Below are 18509 nucleotides of genomic sequence, written 5' to 3'. Positions count from 1 at the left end.
GTCTCACATATTCTCCTATTTCACAATAAAATTTACCAGAAATGTTAACTATTTGTTTTCTGTTGGCTGATTCAGCAAATGTTTAGATTTTGTAAAATTATAGACCTCTCAAATTAATTATATTTAGCCACAAAACACAAATGATTATGAGCACTCTATCAGAAGATTTTTCCTACAGATTCCAAAGTGTTCTTTAAAAAAAAAGTTATGCTTTTCTATCACTTGTGCTATACGATTTAATTTGTTCAGTTCCTCCAGTGTCTTTTTATTTTATTTTATTTTTTTGAGACAGGGTTTTGCTCTGTCACCCAGACTGGGGTGCAGAGCTGTGATCATGGGCTCACTGCAGCCTCAACCTCCTAGGCTCAGGTGATCCTCCCACTTCAGCCACACAAGTATCTGGGACTACAGTCACACATCACCATGCCTGACTAATTTTTTTTTTTTTTTTTTTTTTTTTTTTTTTTTTGTAGGGAACTCCTGGACTCAAGTGATCCACTGTCCTCAGCCTCCCAAAGTGCTGAGATTACAGGTGTGGACCACAGCACATGGCCTCCTGCTGCTTTTTTATTTCAGGTAAATTTTAGTGGTTCCTCTTTCTAGAATTTGTTTTCAATAATTACACATTTCTAAGGCTGAAAGTATGTGGGCTTTTAGTTATTTAATAATGTTACTACAATTGTCCCACAGAATTTAAATAGTATGAAATCAAATTTTGGAAGACTCTCATTAAATACTGTCCAATGCTATTGTAGACACCTATACATGAATAGATAGGTCATATCTATCTATCTATCTATCTATCTATCTATCTATCTATCTATTCACCTATATGACTTAATGGAATTTTCATTATGCATTTGGTAGTTGTATAGTTGAGCTATAATAAATGTGTGTGTGTAACATGTTTATATCAACTGCGGGTTTGATTTTTATTGGTAGAATTGTGTAGTTGGTTTGGACACAGAATGAATTATATCTTTATAACAACCAATTAAAGTGCATTTCTGCTCCAGAGATTTTTTAATATAATAAGAAAAACATTTATTTTAGGATGATTTGGATAACCAAGAAATATTTGTTTTTAAAAATATATATATATTGAACTTTTATCTGAATTTATAATTGCAATACCATTCGCAATAATATTAATTATTTCACTTTAGACAGAATAAACACCAAAAAGCTTTCTTGAATCACCTGAGAAAAAAATGAAAACATTATTAGGTAGTGGACTCTCTATTTGAAGAACTGATGACACTAGTATAAAAGTTATCACTTAACTCTGATTTTTTTATAGCAGTGGAGCCTAGACAATAACAGCAACATTAATGTAGAATAATACTGCACAGGCCCCAGCAAACATGTGTCTTATAAGAAGAACATGCTGGGGCCTTTCTCATGCACCTAAGGGTGTTTAGGCATATGCAGAGGGAATGGCTGGCACCTAACTGCACACAACTACCTCCCCCAGCCACTTGGTAAACAGCCTATAACAACCTACTCGAATTCAACAACAACAACAAAACACAGTATTTTATTTTTTAAAAATTTACAACAAATGCTAATCTGAATAGAACCTGCAATATCAAAGGAAAACCATGATATAGAGTCACTCTAGTTTTAATGAACATGAGCAGATATTGTATCTGGGGCCCCACGTAAAGATGCCATTTTGATAAGAACTGAAATACAAGTAATAATAATAAGAGTAGTAGTAATAATCCCACAAAGAGAGGGATCAGGGAAACCTGCCCATCTCAGCCTTGGCCCTGGGTGGAGAAGGGGAAGCAATCTCGACTGGGAAGCCACACCACAACCTTATGAAAGATTGGAGCCAAAATTCACAACATTTGCATGATCTCAACAACCAAACAAAAAACAAGCAAAACAAATAAACAATTTAATGTGAAAACAGTTCCTAATTATTATTTTCCAAATGTAGCTGACAAAAAGAAATTTTCTTAGTCCATTTCTTTTTGTTTGTTTGTTTGTTGCTTTTTGAGACGGAGTCTTGCTCCGTTGCCAAGGCTGGAGTGCCATCTCGCCTCCCTGCGGGCTCCGCCTCCCTGCGGGCTCTGCCTCCCCCCTGGTTCACGCCATTCTCCTGCCTCAGCCTCCAGAGTAGCTGGCACTAGAGGCGCCCGTGAACACACCCAGCTAATTTTTTGTGTGTTTTTTAGTAGAGAACGGGTTTCAGTGTCTTGGCCAGGATGGTCTCTATCTCCTGACCCCATGGTCTGCCTGCATTGGCCTCCCAAAGGGCTGGGATTACAGGCATGAGCCACTGCGCCCTGCCCTTAACCCCACTTCTTAAACATATCCTACATACAAATGATACAGTTGATGAGTTCACAATTAAAATCACAGAAATTATAAATCAAGTATTGAGAGTCATCATAAACAGCAAAATCCAGCTTTTCTAGTGCCTGCTGATTTTGGAATTATAAAATATAGAATAAAATATATATTCTATATATTTGTATATACACATATAAATATATTTTTGTAAATAAAAAAGAAAATGAAAACCTTAAGTAAGAGATAATAAAAGATGCCCAGGAATAATGAAAAAAAAACACCAAATAAAATGTATAGAAATGGAAAATGTGACAATTGACATTGTATTCTCAGTGGACGTGTTAAACAGCAGAATACATACACATAAGAAAAATCAATGGGCAGGAATATACATCCATTGAGGAAAAATATCCGGGTTGTAATACAGAAAGACAGGAAATGAAACAGAAGGCAGAATACAAAAATAAAACATCTGACTTATCAGGTCTCCTGCAAAAAGGGACACAGACATTGAAGGTAGGGGATAAAGAGATAATGACTAAACTTTTTCTAGAAGTAAATATGGAAAGAATCACCTTTGCAGATATTAAATATGTTAAAATTTATATATTTGAAACTTGGAGTAGTTGCAGGAATAGGTAGACAGACCCTTGAAACAGTATTCAAAAATAGCCTCATTCTTGTATGAAAACATGAACTATAACAAAGAAGGCTTTGCAGATCAGTGGGAACAGGATGGACCACTTCAGTAATGATGTGACAATTACTTCTCCATTCAATCAGAAACAGGTCACAAGCATTAGACTGTTCACAATTACTTAACTTCAAAAGAGAAAGTGAATGTAGACCCATCGCTAACAAAATACCTAAAAATATATTCAGAGAAATAAAAGCCAGAAAGGTAATTATACCATTATGTGTTTTACTACTAGTCTGAGAAGTGAGATAGGAAAACATATAAAGGGTTGTGTAAAGCATACCTAGAAATGGGCAAGGTGCAAATGTTCCCTTAAGGTAAGACTTCAAAGCTGACAGGGCATTAGCTTAGAAGAGATGGCAGAGCAAGGTGCAGAGTCTTCCTGGGAGAGGGACGGACACGTGCAAAGCTGTCACTGGGGAGGAGTGAAACACATACATGAACCAGGAAGTGTTTATTTTTTAAATGTTTTGTCAATTTGATAAACTATAAGAACTGAATGATTTTATTTGCACTTCACTGATTCCTAATACTTTTCATATTCCTCTGAGTGATTTACATTTCTTTTTTGATTCTGAAATATCTCCTCCTGATTCTACTCTTTTTCCAATACTTCAAGCAGAAGACAAACCTTTAATATAACAGTCAGATATAAGAAGGGATGCCCTTTGTTGAGAGTTTGGAGTTGACCACTAAAGAGGTCAGGACACTCTGCTGGCATTACTCACATCTCTAAGTGTGAAGGACCAGGAAGAGAAGGTCATTTCCAGAAACTCTAACAAACAAAGGTTTAACAAACAGATGTTTCTCTGGGTTTGAGTTTATGACATAGAAGGTGGTCACCAAACTAGAAAATTCAACTTGAAGCGCCAGCTAGGTATATGAGATTTGAATGGGGCATTGAGAACTAGAAAAAGTTAAAACATGTTTTGAACTTTGATTACTAGTTTCATCAATGTTTTGTTATTGTTGTCTTCCTATTATTCTAGACTTGCTTCATTTCAAAACGTGGTAACATGTTCTAAAAGAACATTGTGTTGGGCAGTCGTATTAGTTGGCTAGGGCTGCAATTTAAAAAATACTATAAGTTGAATGGCTTAAACAACAGAAATTTATTTCTCATAATTCTAGAGGCTGAAAGTCTGAGCTCAAAATATTGGCAGAGTGGGTATTCTCTGGACAGCCAAAATCAACAGAAGCAGTTACAATAGAAATTGGAGTCTAAGCCCCAGATTTCATGTGGGGGGGGGTAACCCCAAGTATGCTAGTATTTGTACAGTACTTCATGTGTTTTTAGATAAGTTTTATTCTTCTTCAGATTTATCTTTTTATATACTGTCATACTTTTTTTGTGTTGGTCTATGTTCTCTTCAGTAGGTACATTTTGAGTAATTCAATACTAAATTTCTCCACTTCCAAAAACTCATCTGCTGTAGCATTAAAGAAAACACAAGTGTTTATCATGTACTTTTAGAAAAAAATCTTGCTAGGCACCATGGCTCTTGCCTGTAATTCTAGCACTTTAGGAGGATGAGGTGGGTGGATTGCTTGCCCACCCTAGGCAAGATAGCAAAACCCCATCTCTATCAAAAATGCAAACAAATAACCAGGCCTCGTGGTGTATGCCTATGATCCCAGTCCCAGTTATTTGGGAGGCTGAGGTGGGAGGATCAATTGAGCCCAAGAATTCGAGGCTACAGTGAGCCATGATAGCACTACTACATTCCAGTCTGAGTGACAGAGCAAGACACTGTCTCAGGGAAAAGAAAAGAAAGAAAAGAAAGAAGAAAGAAAGAAAGAAAGAAAGAAAGAAAGAAAGAAAGAAAGAAAGAAAGAAAGAAAGAAAGAAAGAAAGAAAGAAAGAAAGAAAGGAAGGAAGGAAGGAAGGAAGGAAGGAAGGAAGGAGAAAGAAAGAAGAAAGAAAGAAAGAAAGAAAGAAAGAAAGAAAGAAAGAAAGAAAGAAAGAAAGAAAGAAAGAAAGAAAGAAAGAAAGAAAGAAAGAAGGAAGGAAGGAAGGAAGGAAGGAAGGAAGGAAGGAAGGAAGGAAGGGAGGGAGGGAGGGAGGGAAGGGAAGGAAGGAAGGAGAAGGAAGGAAGGAAGGAAGGAAAAGGAGAAAGAAAAAGAAAGAAAGAGGGAGAGGAAGAAAAGGAAAGGAAAGGGAAGGAAGGAAGAAAGAAAGGAAGAAAGGAAGAAAGAAAGAAAGAAAGGAGGGAGGGAGGGAGGGAGGAGAGAGAAAGAAAGAGAGAAAGAGGAAAGAAAGAAAGAAGAAAGAAAGAAAGAAAGAAAGAAAGAAAGAAAGAAAGAAAGAAAGAAAGAAAGAAAGAAAGAAAGAAGAAAGAAAGAAAGACTTATTATATTATGAAGTTAGTGGGTACAGTTATTATTATTATATACCTCAGAAGTTCCTGTAGATTATACATCCCTTTCTGATTCAATAGGTAATATAAATGTTTTCCATGAGTTTACTCAACAAATACATATTCAGATTCTAAACTTCATGCTAAATTTGCTTTTGAATAATTCAGCCCCTTAAATTTTTTTATATTGGCAAATGTAGAGCTGCAGAACCAATTCTTAATTATTCAATTCACACTACCTTTTCTTCATTAGTTAGGGAAAAAAAAGTGAAAATAACACAAATACTTCAAAAATATTTCCTTCTGCTAAGTATTATATTAGTGGATGGAAATGTGGCATACATAGCTAATGGGTAAATCTGTAAAAACTCTTTTTGCTAAAGAAACTACAAAATCAGAACAAGCAGAGAGATTAGTAACATTATCACAGGAAAGTGAAAAGCTTCCTGGCTCAAAATCTTTCACCAGCAGGAGCACAATATGAATGACAATAGGGTAACTGTCCTCTCCAGGTCCAGTCCTTTCTGTGTAGGGTTGGAGCTGACCATCATGGCCCATTGTCCAGATACGTGCTAGAACCCCTCACCTGCCCAGGAGCATGCATCCATTATGGACTTAGCCAGTGCAAAGTTCAGTGGTGCGGTAGCATTCACACGATGCTCAAGGCTGAGCATACCTGCTCCACAGCACTCTAACCCCAGGGTGCACACCAGAACAGAGGCTATAACATGGACATTGTTGACATCCCTGGAAGAGACCTTAGACCATCTACAGTTGTTCATCTTTTACTTCCCGGCACAACTCTTGAAGAAAATGTCATGCTATTGGATGTATGTGCCCTAAGGTGTTCGTGTTAAAAATTCTCATTACTTGGTATTTATAGTTTATAATACATTGCCTCTGAAACTGGCTGCACATAAACAAGTTTTACTTCATTACCTTGTTAATTGACTAGAAGACTCATCAATTAAGACATTAAGCCATTCCTTGTTCATAACTTCAGACTGTACCTGGGAAGCATCTGGAAATGCTGAGGTCTCCCAGGCGAACCATTGCCACTTTTAAATCATGTATTTTGTCACATTTCAAGATTCTATTTACAGAATCAGCAGTGCGCCCTGAAAGAGTATTAAAAAAATCATAGTTTACAACATTAATCCAAGTTAATTTATCTAGCCTGTTTTTGGCAATAACCTAATTACTGATTACTGGCTATACAGATTTCCAGTACCAAGACATATTATTTTCTCTCTGGTATTTTCTTTTGTCTACATAAATACATCAATTTCATGGGAGCACACCATTTTTTAAAGCATTTAATCCATTACCCAATCTTCGCTATATCAAAGTACTCCTTATAAAATAAGTATACCAACACTAATAACTCCTGACACAAAACTTATGATGCTGCATTTGAAGAAAAATGTGGTAAACTAGTTGATTAAGGAAGGTGGTATTTTACAAAATATTTTTATAGACCTTATAGATTATATCTAATACCTATGTTTCCCATAATTTACACCTACCACCCTTTGATTGTATGTTAAGTAAGGAAAGCCTGAGTAGTTGTTATTTGTTCTAATGCACCATTCAAATGCCTAAAAACTGGAAATAATAATTTGAGCCTCTTGTATAATCATGCTTTTTTCTAAATTGTAACAGAATTTATGCTCATGCTCAATGTGAACTTACTGCCATTTGTAAATAAGAAATTAATTTAGCAAATATCTTCTTAATAGTATCTAGAGTATTCCCTGTTGCATGTAGACATATGTGCAGTTGTCTTTTCTGTTAGTGGATCAGAAATGAACCCATCCCTCAGTGGATTGAAAGCACACCATGAGTTAGGAGAATGTAGTTCATGGTATAGACCAGCAGGAGGGCAACAGGGTGATCAGCGCAATAATACTTGGAAGTATCAACCACGAAGCAGTCAGCAATGTTGACACAGAGAGAAGAGATATATTCAGGTACTTAATGAAATACACCTTGCCTCCCAAAACAGTAAAAGAGTAACAAAGCCTATATGTCAAGGAAATTGTTCTTGCAAATATCTAAGGTGACTAGGTAAGAGGTAGCAACTCTTCTAAGATGTAGCCTTCATCTTCTCCCCCAGAACCAATGACTATATGGCAAAGATACAGTCCTGATCCCCTTCTTAGCACACTGAGTAAAATAATAGTTTTTAAAGTTTAATGGAAAACATAGTAGTTGCCATTCATTGAAAGTGAAGATTACATAGTTTTTAAAAAATGTACTCTCTAGAGGAACATTTTATTCTTTGGCATAATTTGTCAGGCCATGAAGATAGAAAAAGTGATGACTCTACGATCTTAGATTCCAGGCTTTCTGTAGCATCCACTGCCTAATAATACTTGTGGCTGCAGGGTAATCAGTGAGTGGTTTAAGGTTTGATGATCACACCTTAAAGAACTTTGGTTTGTTCAGATTACAATGCATCATCTAATAGGATGAACAATCCCTGACACTCATTGCAGAAACAACTATATTTCTTTCCCTTTGACATAATTTCCAGATTACTTCCTGTTTTTAAATTTTTTGGCAGTATGTGTTGACAGAAACTTATTTGATCTTGATTCCAACAAAACAACTTTTCTATGTAGAGGGACCCTGTCCCTGTCAAAAGCCATTTTTTTAACTTCTCTTTTAAAACAGAACATTGTACTAACTTTCAAAGATAATACCCATGGGATAAATGTATTGCTTCATATGATTTTGCATAATGTGTTATTCATTTATAAATATTACTCTATCAAACTGTTAACAAATTATTCCCTTACACACATTTAGAAAATAACCTAATAAAGTTATATTTAGTGAGTGTTATGTTTTTAAAAGGAGGATTACATTGTTAGTACCATATACCTCCTTAACTTTCTGGAAACAGGGATTATGAACACTGCATATTTGAATCCCAAAATTGTTTTTTTTGTTGTTGTTTTTTGTTTTGTTTTGTTTTTGTTTTTGTTTTTTTTGAGACGGAGTCTCTCTCTGTCCCCCAGGCTGGAGTGCTGTGGCCGGATCTCAGCTCACTGCAAGCTCCGCCTCCCAGGTTCACACCATTCTCCTGCCTCAGCCTCCCGAGTAGCTGGGACTACAGGCGCCCGCCACCTCGCCCGGCTAGTTTTTTTGTATTTTTTTAGTAGAGACAGGGTTTCACCACGTTAGCCAGGATGGTCTTGATCTCCTGACCTCGTGATCCGCCCGTCTTGGCCTCCCAAAGTGTTGGGATTACAGGCTTGAGCCACCGCGCCCGGCCCCAGTGTTGTTTAGAACAAAGTTTTGCATAAGTGAAAATATCAACCCTTGTCAATAATAAAACTATATTTGTTCATTCCATAAGTATTTTCTGAACATCTGATATAAGGCAGGCACTCTGTTCTGGTGAAATAGCAGTGGGCAAAATAGAAAAGTTCCTTTATCCCGTGGATTTTGCAATATCATGGGAAATAGGTTATACAGTAAGTAATATTTACCGTGTGCATATTTTGTGCCAAGCCCAGTTTTCAAAATTCTATAAGTTACTAACTATTAATTCCCACAAGAGGAATATGACGTGAGTACTACTTTATCACCAGCTTTCGGTCAAGGGAATAGAGAGGAGGTCCATAACTTGCCCAAACTAGTGTGTTATGGAGGGTAGCTTTGTAGCTAGGCAGCTTGATTTCTGAGGTTGACTCCTGACCAACTGCTGTATCGTGTCTCTTCTTTAGAAAAACATTGCTTATTGATATCCAGGCCCGCCGGCCTATCTGAAGAATTTCCCTTGGTATGTAGTAGAGAAGGCTTTACGCGCTGAATTGTGATAGGTACAGGAGTAGACAGTGTTGGATTCTGCCTGCTGCTTATTTTAATGGCACTTAAATGGTGACAGGTATAGGCAGAGGGAAGTATTGAAATTGAAAGTACAGGACGGGCGCAGTGGCTTACACCTGTAACCCAACACTTTGGGAGGCCAAGGCGGGTGGATCACAAGGTCAGGAGATTGAGACCATCCTGGCTAACACAGTGAAACTCTGTCTCTACTAAAAATACAAAACATTTAGCTGGGCATGATGGCGGGCACCTGTAGTCCCAGCTACCGGGGAGGCTGAGGCAGGCGAATGGTGTGAACCCAGGAGGCAGAGTTTGCAGTGAGCCGAGATTGCGTCATGCACTCTAGCCTGGGCAACAGAGCGAGACTCCATCTCAAAAAAAAATACTAAAAATAAAATAAAATAAATCGAAAGTACACTTGCTGAACAAACAGAGTGTGAGTGGTTGATAGATGAATTGGAATGCTGAGGTGAAATCTCATGGCAGGAAGTTAGCAAGGTGTGTGAGGATGTTCCTGAGCGTTGTATGACCATGGGTACCAATCAAGCACCTTGTGCTCAGACTGCCCAGAGAAGAAGACCCTTATTGGTATGGTATTGGCATTTACTGGGGAATATAATAATTTTCTTTGAAGAAAGCATCAGTGATTAGACTAGGTGAAGGTCTTCAAGCAGGGACACTGGACTCACATTTTCTTTCCTAACTCACTCTTGATGGGCATGGATTGCTATTCAATTATAAAGTTTTTAAGCCTTGTTCTTAACTCAATTTTCTTTTATGCAGTGCAATACTGTGCATTTTCATAATTCAGGAAGGCATCTGAGGATTGAAGAAATATAAGTTCTCTTTTCTATCTTTGTGCCCTGGAGCAATATATATACCTTCAAATTCCGTAGTAAATACCAGGCATCCAAAACCATTTGGGGCACCACAAAATTACTATTGCATCAGTATGGTCCTTTATGATACTTTGGGAACAATACCAAGCCAGGAGTAATAAAAATCCCAGCAAGGAATTACTGTTGTGTAGGCATAGTTTTACAGCAGAGTCTTTAACAATGAGGATGCAGTCCCAAGTAGGTGGTAGAGGAGATCCCAGGAGCAATGTGAGGTAGATAAGACAGGGTAGTGAGTTCAGCCCTCAGAACATCAGTTTGGAGCTTAATTCTTCATTGACACAATGTCCTACCTTCAACATCTTTGGCAAATGCAGCTCTCTGCCTAGTCATTAATGAATACTCTCTTCCATTAAAATATCCACATTATTATCAAACTTCCCTATCACCTAGCAATTTATTGTTTGTCTCTGATTTCCACTTAGCTGGACATAAGCTAAGTAATGGTGTGCATTTGTCCAAAATGAAAAAGAAAACAAAATGAAGGTTTTATAATTTCTCTATTTAATTGTTTACTTGGGCTGTTTTGCACAAGAAGTCACAGATGCTTCCCAGTAGGCTGTGGGTGTACCTGCTGGACATCTATCCCAAGGGCACTGAATCCATATTATAAAACTGGAGAGTAAGCAGTTAGTTCACCCCTGATGACTTACAGCCGCCAAGGGAACTAGGAGGTAAGACTGTGTTTGCCAAACAATTTTGCCTCCATGAACTCTTAAGTCTCTGAATAGATGATCATGGTCTGTAACTTCTAATTTTGTCACAGAATTGATTAACACTCACTTTGAGTGCACTGAATTATAATCTTTATAGCATGCTTCACTCAGCACCTGACTTGTTATTAGTCAGATTGTCATGAGACCTCCAAGTTCCAGAGACTAATTGCAAGGGAACATTTAATATATGAATTACCTTGTATTAATTTATTTGAATATATTACAGGTTTTAAAGTATAATTTAACAGAAATTGAATCTCAGAGTTGGCAAACGTGATCATCCTCAAATGTTTAAAGTGAGAAAATAGTGAACTTTATATTCAAGCTGGAAAAATCTTATTTTTAAAATGGCAACTGTTCACATGGGCTCATAAAATAACTATAAAACAACAAAAAAGAGAATCTGAACTCAAAATATCATGGAAAAGTTGCATGAACTGCCAAGTGGGTGATGCAGAGCTCTTTCTGTGGGACTTAGTGTTTTCAATATTTGCACAAACTCAAAAGAAAGAGATTGCATCTCTTGTTTGCCAATGCTTGACGCATCCAGATGAACTCTCTCTGGAGTCTATATCCAGAATCCAAATATCTGTCACTCCCACTGTTCAAAAGGTCCTAGCTATCCTATTCAAATTGAAACCTGTGCCCTACCCTGTACCACAAAATCTCTTTACCCATCTCTATATTTTGTCTGAGCATTTATGGTCTTCCATAGTACTGTATAGTTGATGTATCTATTATAGTTATTTTTTATCATTTATTCCCCTGCTAAAATGCAAGTTCCATGAAGATAAGGATTTTTGTCTTTCTTGTTAATGCATGTCTTATAGGTGCCTAGCAGTGCCTGGCATGTAATGGGTGTAGAATGCAAATTTATAGAATAAATGAATGACCTAATGCTAGAAAAAAGAATATACCCTTGCTACTCTGACTTTGCCTACTGGCTACCTGCCATGCCCATAGGCCAGTGTCATCAGCATCACTTGGGGAATTATCAGAAATGAAGAATGTGGGATCCACACGTGTTTTACTAGGTTAGGATCTGCATTTTAACATGCTTTCCAGGTGATCTGTGTATACATTAAAGTTCAAGTCATATTGTTTGTGTCTCTTATTTCATGGATGCTAGGATGCAGCTTAAGGCAGTAATCGCAGAGGGTAGGAAATTTTATCTCTGCACATATGCCCCTGGCTTGTAGAATGTTCAGAATGGCTTGCTCTAGAAAACGGACAAGACATATGTTCAGGTGGAACACGGTTACCCACCATAAAGACCATAAACTCTGGACAAAACAAACTTTTAAATGCTTTTAGCTGGTTGACAATGGTCTGATCACACCTAGAAATAAATATCCAACTGACATTCAGACACTTGAAACCCCGAGAGCCTGTGGGCAGAGCCTTGTCTGCCTACTCATTAGTGGTCTCATCTGAGACCAGTACAAAAAAAGACAAAACAACCGTTTCCAATAAATGCCCACAAAGGGTACATGTGGATGTAAGGATGGAGAGAACGGACTCTAGGGACTTCAAAAGGGGGAAGGGAAGGAAGGGAGAGAAGGGTGAGGGTTAAAAAATTATCTATTGTGTACACCATTTAATACTCGGGTGATGGGTATGTCAAGGGCATATGAACCAGAGCAATTCCATCTTAAACAGGAGCTGAGTAAAATGAGGCTAAACCTACTGGGCTGCATTCCCAGATGGTTAAGGCATTCTAAGTCACAGGATGAGATAGGAGGTCAGCACATAAAGACCTTGCTGATAAAACAGGTTGCAGTAAAAGACCCAGCCAAAAGCCACCAAAAACAAAATGCCGCGAGAGTGATCTCTGGCCGTCCTCACTGCTACACTCCCATCAGTGCCATGACGGTTTACAAATGCCATGGCAACATCAGAAAGTTACTCCATATGGTCTTAAAAGGGGAGACACGAATAATCCACCACTTGTTTAGTATATCATCAAGAACTAACCATAAAAATGGGCAATCAGCAGCTCTCGGGGCTGCTCTGTCTATGGAGTAGCCATTCTTTTATTCCTTTACTTTCTTCATAAACTTACTTTCTTAATAAACTTACTTTCACTTTGCACTGTGGACTTGCCCTGAATTATTTCTTGAGAGAGATCCAAGAACCCTCAGTTGGGGTCTGGATCAGGTCCCCTTTCTGGTAACAGGTACACTAGAAGCCAATGATTACAGACATTGCAAAGTGTATGTTATACGCCAGGCTTTGTTCTAAGTATTTTATTGCTCTTCTGTTTCCATGTCAATACTAAGTCATTTGTTTTATAGATGATCTTGGTCCAGATGGAAGTTCTCAACAAGAGTTTGTCAACAAAAAGGGTAAAACTCTGTAAAACATTGGAGAATTATTCTGGGTCAAGTATGAGGACTATGAGACATGACACAGCTTCAGGGGGTCCTGAGAACATGTGCCCAAGGTTGTTGGGCTACAACTTGGTTTCATAAGTTTTAAAGAGACATAAGACATTAATCAATACATGTAAGGTGTACACTGGTTCAGTCTGGAAAGGGGGGACAACTCAAAGTGGGGCCTTCCAGGTCATAGGTGGATTCAAAGATTTTCTGATTGGCAATTGATTGAGATAGTTAAATTATTATCTAAAGACCTGGGATCAGTAGAAAGGAATGTCTGGGTTATGATAAGGCATAGTGAAGACCAAGGTTTTTATCGTGCAGATGAGGCCTCCAGGTGGCAGGCTTCAGGGAGAATAGATTATTAATGTTTCTTATCAGACTTAAAAAGGTGCCAAGCTCTTAATTCATTCTCTCCTGGATCAGGGAAAGGCCCTGGAAGGGAAAGGTGGATCTCCACAGAATGCAGATTTTCCCCACAAGAGAAAACCTTGCAGAGTCATTTCAAAATATGTCAAAAAATATATTTGGGGGTAAAATGCTTTGATTTCTTTCAGGACCTGTTCTCTGTCATGTTGGTATCTTATTGCCATGAAGATGCTGTTTGTCAGTCTTAAGATCTTGGCTTTAACATTAATGTTGGTCAGTGGTGCCTGAATTCTAAAGAGAAGAGGGCATAATACACGTCCTGCTCACCCTAACTATTATGGCCTGAGCTTGATTTACAGGTTAACTTTGGATTGTCTTTGGTAGAAAGGAGAGGCCCATTCAGTTGGGGACCAGTTTAAGATAAGGACTGTTTCTCCCTGGTGGAATTCCACTTGTCAAATCAAGTGCTTAGAATTTTATTTTTGGTTTACAAGTTTCAACTTCTTTAGTAATAACTGGTGTCATTCTGCTCTTAGCTCTTGCCCAAGTAGTTCAACAACGTATAAGTGGATTTGTACACCAGAAGAATTGGTAAACAAATAAGGACTGAAAATGAACTCCATAAAGCAAAATAATTACCTTTTTTTTTCTCAGCCAGAAGCTCAAGTTTTACTTTTCCACATTTCCAGAATCACACTGAACAATGAGTTAATGAGAAGTTTTTTCTAATAGAAAGGATCAGACCATCGGCCAGGTGCGGTGGCTCACGCCTGTAATCCCAGCACTTTGGGAGGCCAAGGCAGGTGGATCATGAGATCAGCAGTTCAAGACCAGCCTGGCCAACATGGCGAAACCCCGTCTCTTCTAAAAATGCAAAAATTAGCCGGGCATGGTAGCGGACTTCTGTAATCCCAGCTACTCAGGAGGTTGAGGCAGGAGAATTGCTTGAACCCAGGAGGTGGAGGTTGTAGTGAGCCAAGATCGTGCCACTGCAAAGTATCAGGTCATCTTGTGATAAGCATTATTGTATATCATTAAACTCTTTAGAGCATCTTTCTTTGTAAATTAGTCTTCAAAAATCTGAATATACACTATGGTAGCACTAATGAAAAATATGTTCAAGGAAAAGAAAATGTCAGGAAATACCCAAGCATTAAAATACAATATATCATCTCTCTGTCAAGAAAAGTAGGCATCCTATATATATATTTTTTTCATGATTTAAGGCAGGTTCTAAAATTCATTATTTCTGTTGATGAATTCTGTCCATTTCGCTAACTTATCCTGTCAACAGATAGTTCTGATTTCCATGTTACAATTTTAACATCTTCAGCCCAAGGCAAAGTAGGAAAATAGGAAGTAGGGAAATTATTTTTATACTGAGTTTTTCCTCCTTCTCTTCCTTGCTTGCCTGTCCTTAGGCACACACCCATCAAATGTTTGCTTCTTATCAAACTAGCTCAAAGAAAGCATGAAATTCAGCCTGCCAAGGTGCAGTGGTTCTGGCATCACTGATAGGAGTGATTTGCACTTAAGCCAACTTGAAAAGTTTAAGATAAGGACTATTTTTCCCTGGTGGAATTCTAGTAGTCAAATCAAGTTGAGGTCTTTTTAGACATTTGAATACACCCCAAGTCAGGTCACCCTACATCCTAACTGGTGTACTTTGCTTCCCAAGTGTTCATACTCCCTTCAAAGATCTTTGCCTACAGATATTATAAATACCTTGCTCCTCACTAATTTTAACCTCTGAAGTTCACTTAACATTCGTTGAAGTCTAATTTGCTTAAAAGAATCAAGCTTGTTAATTGTGGAATGTAAACGCTGAGGACTATGCCAAGTTTTTCTAGATTCTTGAACTTTGGACATTCAAGAATGGCAATTTAAAAATCAATATGGGTTTAGGAATGTTAACCAAATTAACATTGCATTCCTGTTCACACCCTGCCTTTAATGAGTCTTTTTTATTTTCTACAAGGCTGATCATTATAATTATTTATGCCCCAATTAGTCAGATAAAGCAAATTGCTTTTGTTCTATTAGGCTGTATGCTGGATTCAACTTGCATTAGTAATACATCTTGCACTCGGTGTTCACTTGCAAACTAAAAGGCAGCCACATTTTTTATTCTACAGTTTCCTAAAACCCTATTTACTTTTAAATTTTACTGTTTACTGTTTTTCTCAAGAAGATTTCCTCCTGGCATCAACATCCTGTGAAAAATTCAGTACTTTGAAATTCCAGATTTAGTTTCCTTTCAGGGTCTTTGGCTAATTTCCCGAGGTGGCCATGATAAACTATAAGGCCTGCAAAATGTCTAATGTGCAATCATTGTACTTCACATGCCTGAAACCTATCCACTGTAGTGGAACACTGTAAGACTTAAGGAGACTCTTTCCCTGACTTTAAAATGTTTATAATATTTAAAGAACTCTATTGTTTTCAGTCTAGTATTAAACCCTGTTACTATTAAATTTTACCCAAAATCTATACAGAGCCATGGATTTAATCAATCTTCATTGACTTGATATCTAACATACTCCTGTAATAGCTTCTACTGAAATTTTAATTAGAAGTAAGAAAATGTTCCCATACTTTGATGCTCAAATCTTCTATACAACTGAACAGAAAAAAAGGGGTCCTATTTTATTTTTTAATTGTGAAGTAAATGCAACATTTTCAAGACAGTGACTCTTTTAATATTTAAGTCATGTTGCAGGACTCGTATGGTCACAAGCAAGATGATTTGTGGAAATGAGTAAGTGGAAATGAATCCTAAGCTATTTGACTTACAGCTTTATTAATTAAAACAAGAGTCTAATATTTAAGAATATATTCTTTAGTTAATATTCTCTCTTTAATCAATTATTGATCAAAGATAAATTTCTATTTCCTGACATTACATATAAACCTCTAAGAACAAAAGTACTGTTACTGGATAAAATGTAATTAAACTAGAGATTGTTTTGACACATTTCAAATTTGAGGAATTTAAATTGTGAAGTTTCAGTCTCATCCCTAGCTAACGCTGAAGTGGCTTTCATCATAATCAAGTGCACACGCATGCACACACACAGAAAACATTTGCAACCATAGATTTCAAACACTTGCTATTTATGGCAACACTACTCTAGTTCACAAAAACCTGGCCTTAGTTTTTATTTAACCCATGTGAGCTTTCTGTCTTACAATCATCACAGGAGTTTGAAAAAAGAGTTAAAAGAATCCTCATTGGACGGCACTCTGAGAGATGCTGTTGGTGTAGGGTAATACATTAGTAAAGGTTCTCTAGAGAACCAAAACCAATAGGATATGTGTATCCAAAGAAAGAGATTTATTTTAAGCAATTGGCTTGTGTGAATACAGAGGCTGAAAAGTCCCAAATCTGCAAGCTGTTGCAGTTCTAGTATGAAGACTGACAGTCAATGACCCAGGGCAGCCCATGATATGGTTGACGCCTGAAGGCTATCTGCTAGAGAATTCCCTCTTGCTCGGGAAACTGGTCTTTCTGTTCTATTTAGGTCCTCAACTAATTGGATGAGGGCCTCCCACATTATAGAGGGCAATCTGCTTTAACCCAGAGTTTACTGATTTAAATGTTAATCTTATCCAAAAACACTTTCCAAATTGACACATAAAATTAACCTCCCGTTAATTTTATGTGTCCACCCGTTGGCAATGTGGCACCCAGATGCATCTACTTAAATCCACCCGTTGGCAATCCACCCGTTGGCAATGTGGCACCCAGATGCATCTACTTAAACCATACTTTATCTCCGAATGAAAACAGTAACCATGTCATACCTGCACCTAAGGTGATACAGCCTTCCTGCATACAACCCAGAGAGTATGCCAAGCCTTTGGGTGATGCTCAGTCTTCTCCTTGGTATTCTGTAATGGATATTGTGACATAAAGTTAACAATGCTTCACCATTATGGTATAAAGTCAGTACCTCTTATGATACATAATAGAGGGATAAAAGAGGGGAAAAGACAAAATGTTGATAGATAGATTAATACACACACAGATATATTTATAACGAAGTGAGGAGGACTCATGATAATCGCAGTCCTCATTTCTGTAACTGGTTACATGGTCAAAGCTGTTGTCTGTAACTACCATCTTCCAGTACCCATTGCTTGTTCCCTGTGCCTTCAGCAAGCTCCTCAGCTGGTCTTCGTGTGTTTTTCTTGGTTGTAGGAGAAACTAGATGCCATAAATCATTCTTTACCTTACTGGGGCTATCTTGACATACTACACACTGACAGACTCCTAGAAATTTCACTGGAGTAGAAGTCCCTTGAAATTTAATCAGATTTATTTCCCATCCACTGACATGCAAATGTCTTACAAATAAATCTAGGGTAGCTGTCATTTCTTGCTCAGTAGGTCTAATCAACTTAATGTCATCAATGTAAACGACTAGTGTGCTATCGTCTGAAAGAGAAAGGCAACCAAGATCTCTGCAAACTAGACTGTGACAGAGTGCTGTAAAGCTGATACACCCCTGAGGTAGGACAGTGAGGTATATTGCTGTCCATGCCAAATGAAAGCAAACTGCTTCTCATGAGCCTTAGAAGCAAGGATGGAGAAAAGGGCTTTTGCTAGATCAATACCTGCATGTAAGATGCCAGGGTAGGTGTTAAATTGTTTAACTAATAAAATCACAGGGTACGTGTTAAATTGTTTCAATAATGAAATACAGCTGCTACAATTAAAGTTCACCTTTTTGTTCAGCTTATGATAGTCCAGTACCATTTTCCAAGATCCATCTGTCTTCTGCACAGGCTAACGAGGAGAGGGGAATGGGGATGAGGTGGAAATCATTATCCCCAACTCTTTCAAGTCCTTGATGGTGGTATTAATCTCTGCAGTCCCTACAAGACGGCACTGCTTTCGGTTTGGTGGTTTTGGTTTGCTATATTTCAGATTAGAAGTGGTTTTAATGACTTCCACT

The 18509-nt window shown here is 37.8% G+C and overlaps 1 long non-coding RNA gene across 1 annotated transcript; it reads right to left on the bottom strand.

The window, feature by feature from the left end:
- Positions 1-1172: 1172 nt before the first annotated feature.
- Positions 1173-17441, bottom strand: LOC105492389 (uncharacterized). Its single transcript, XR_011621703.1, has 4 exons — positions 17356-17441; positions 6366-6473; positions 3282-3413; positions 1173-1200 (listed from the first exon to the last, which is right to left on the bottom strand). It is a non-coding gene; the product is annotated as an uncharacterized lncRNA (long non-coding RNA).
- Positions 17442-18509: the final 1068 nt, after the last annotated feature.

Source organism: Macaca nemestrina, chromosome 4, assembly GCF_043159975.1.
Source record: "Macaca nemestrina isolate mMacNem1 chromosome 4, mMacNem.hap1, whole genome shotgun sequence".
Classification (NCBI taxonomy): Eukaryota; Metazoa; Chordata; class Mammalia; order Primates; family Cercopithecidae; genus Macaca; species Macaca nemestrina.
This window is presented reverse-complemented; position numbering and strand designations above follow the sequence as displayed.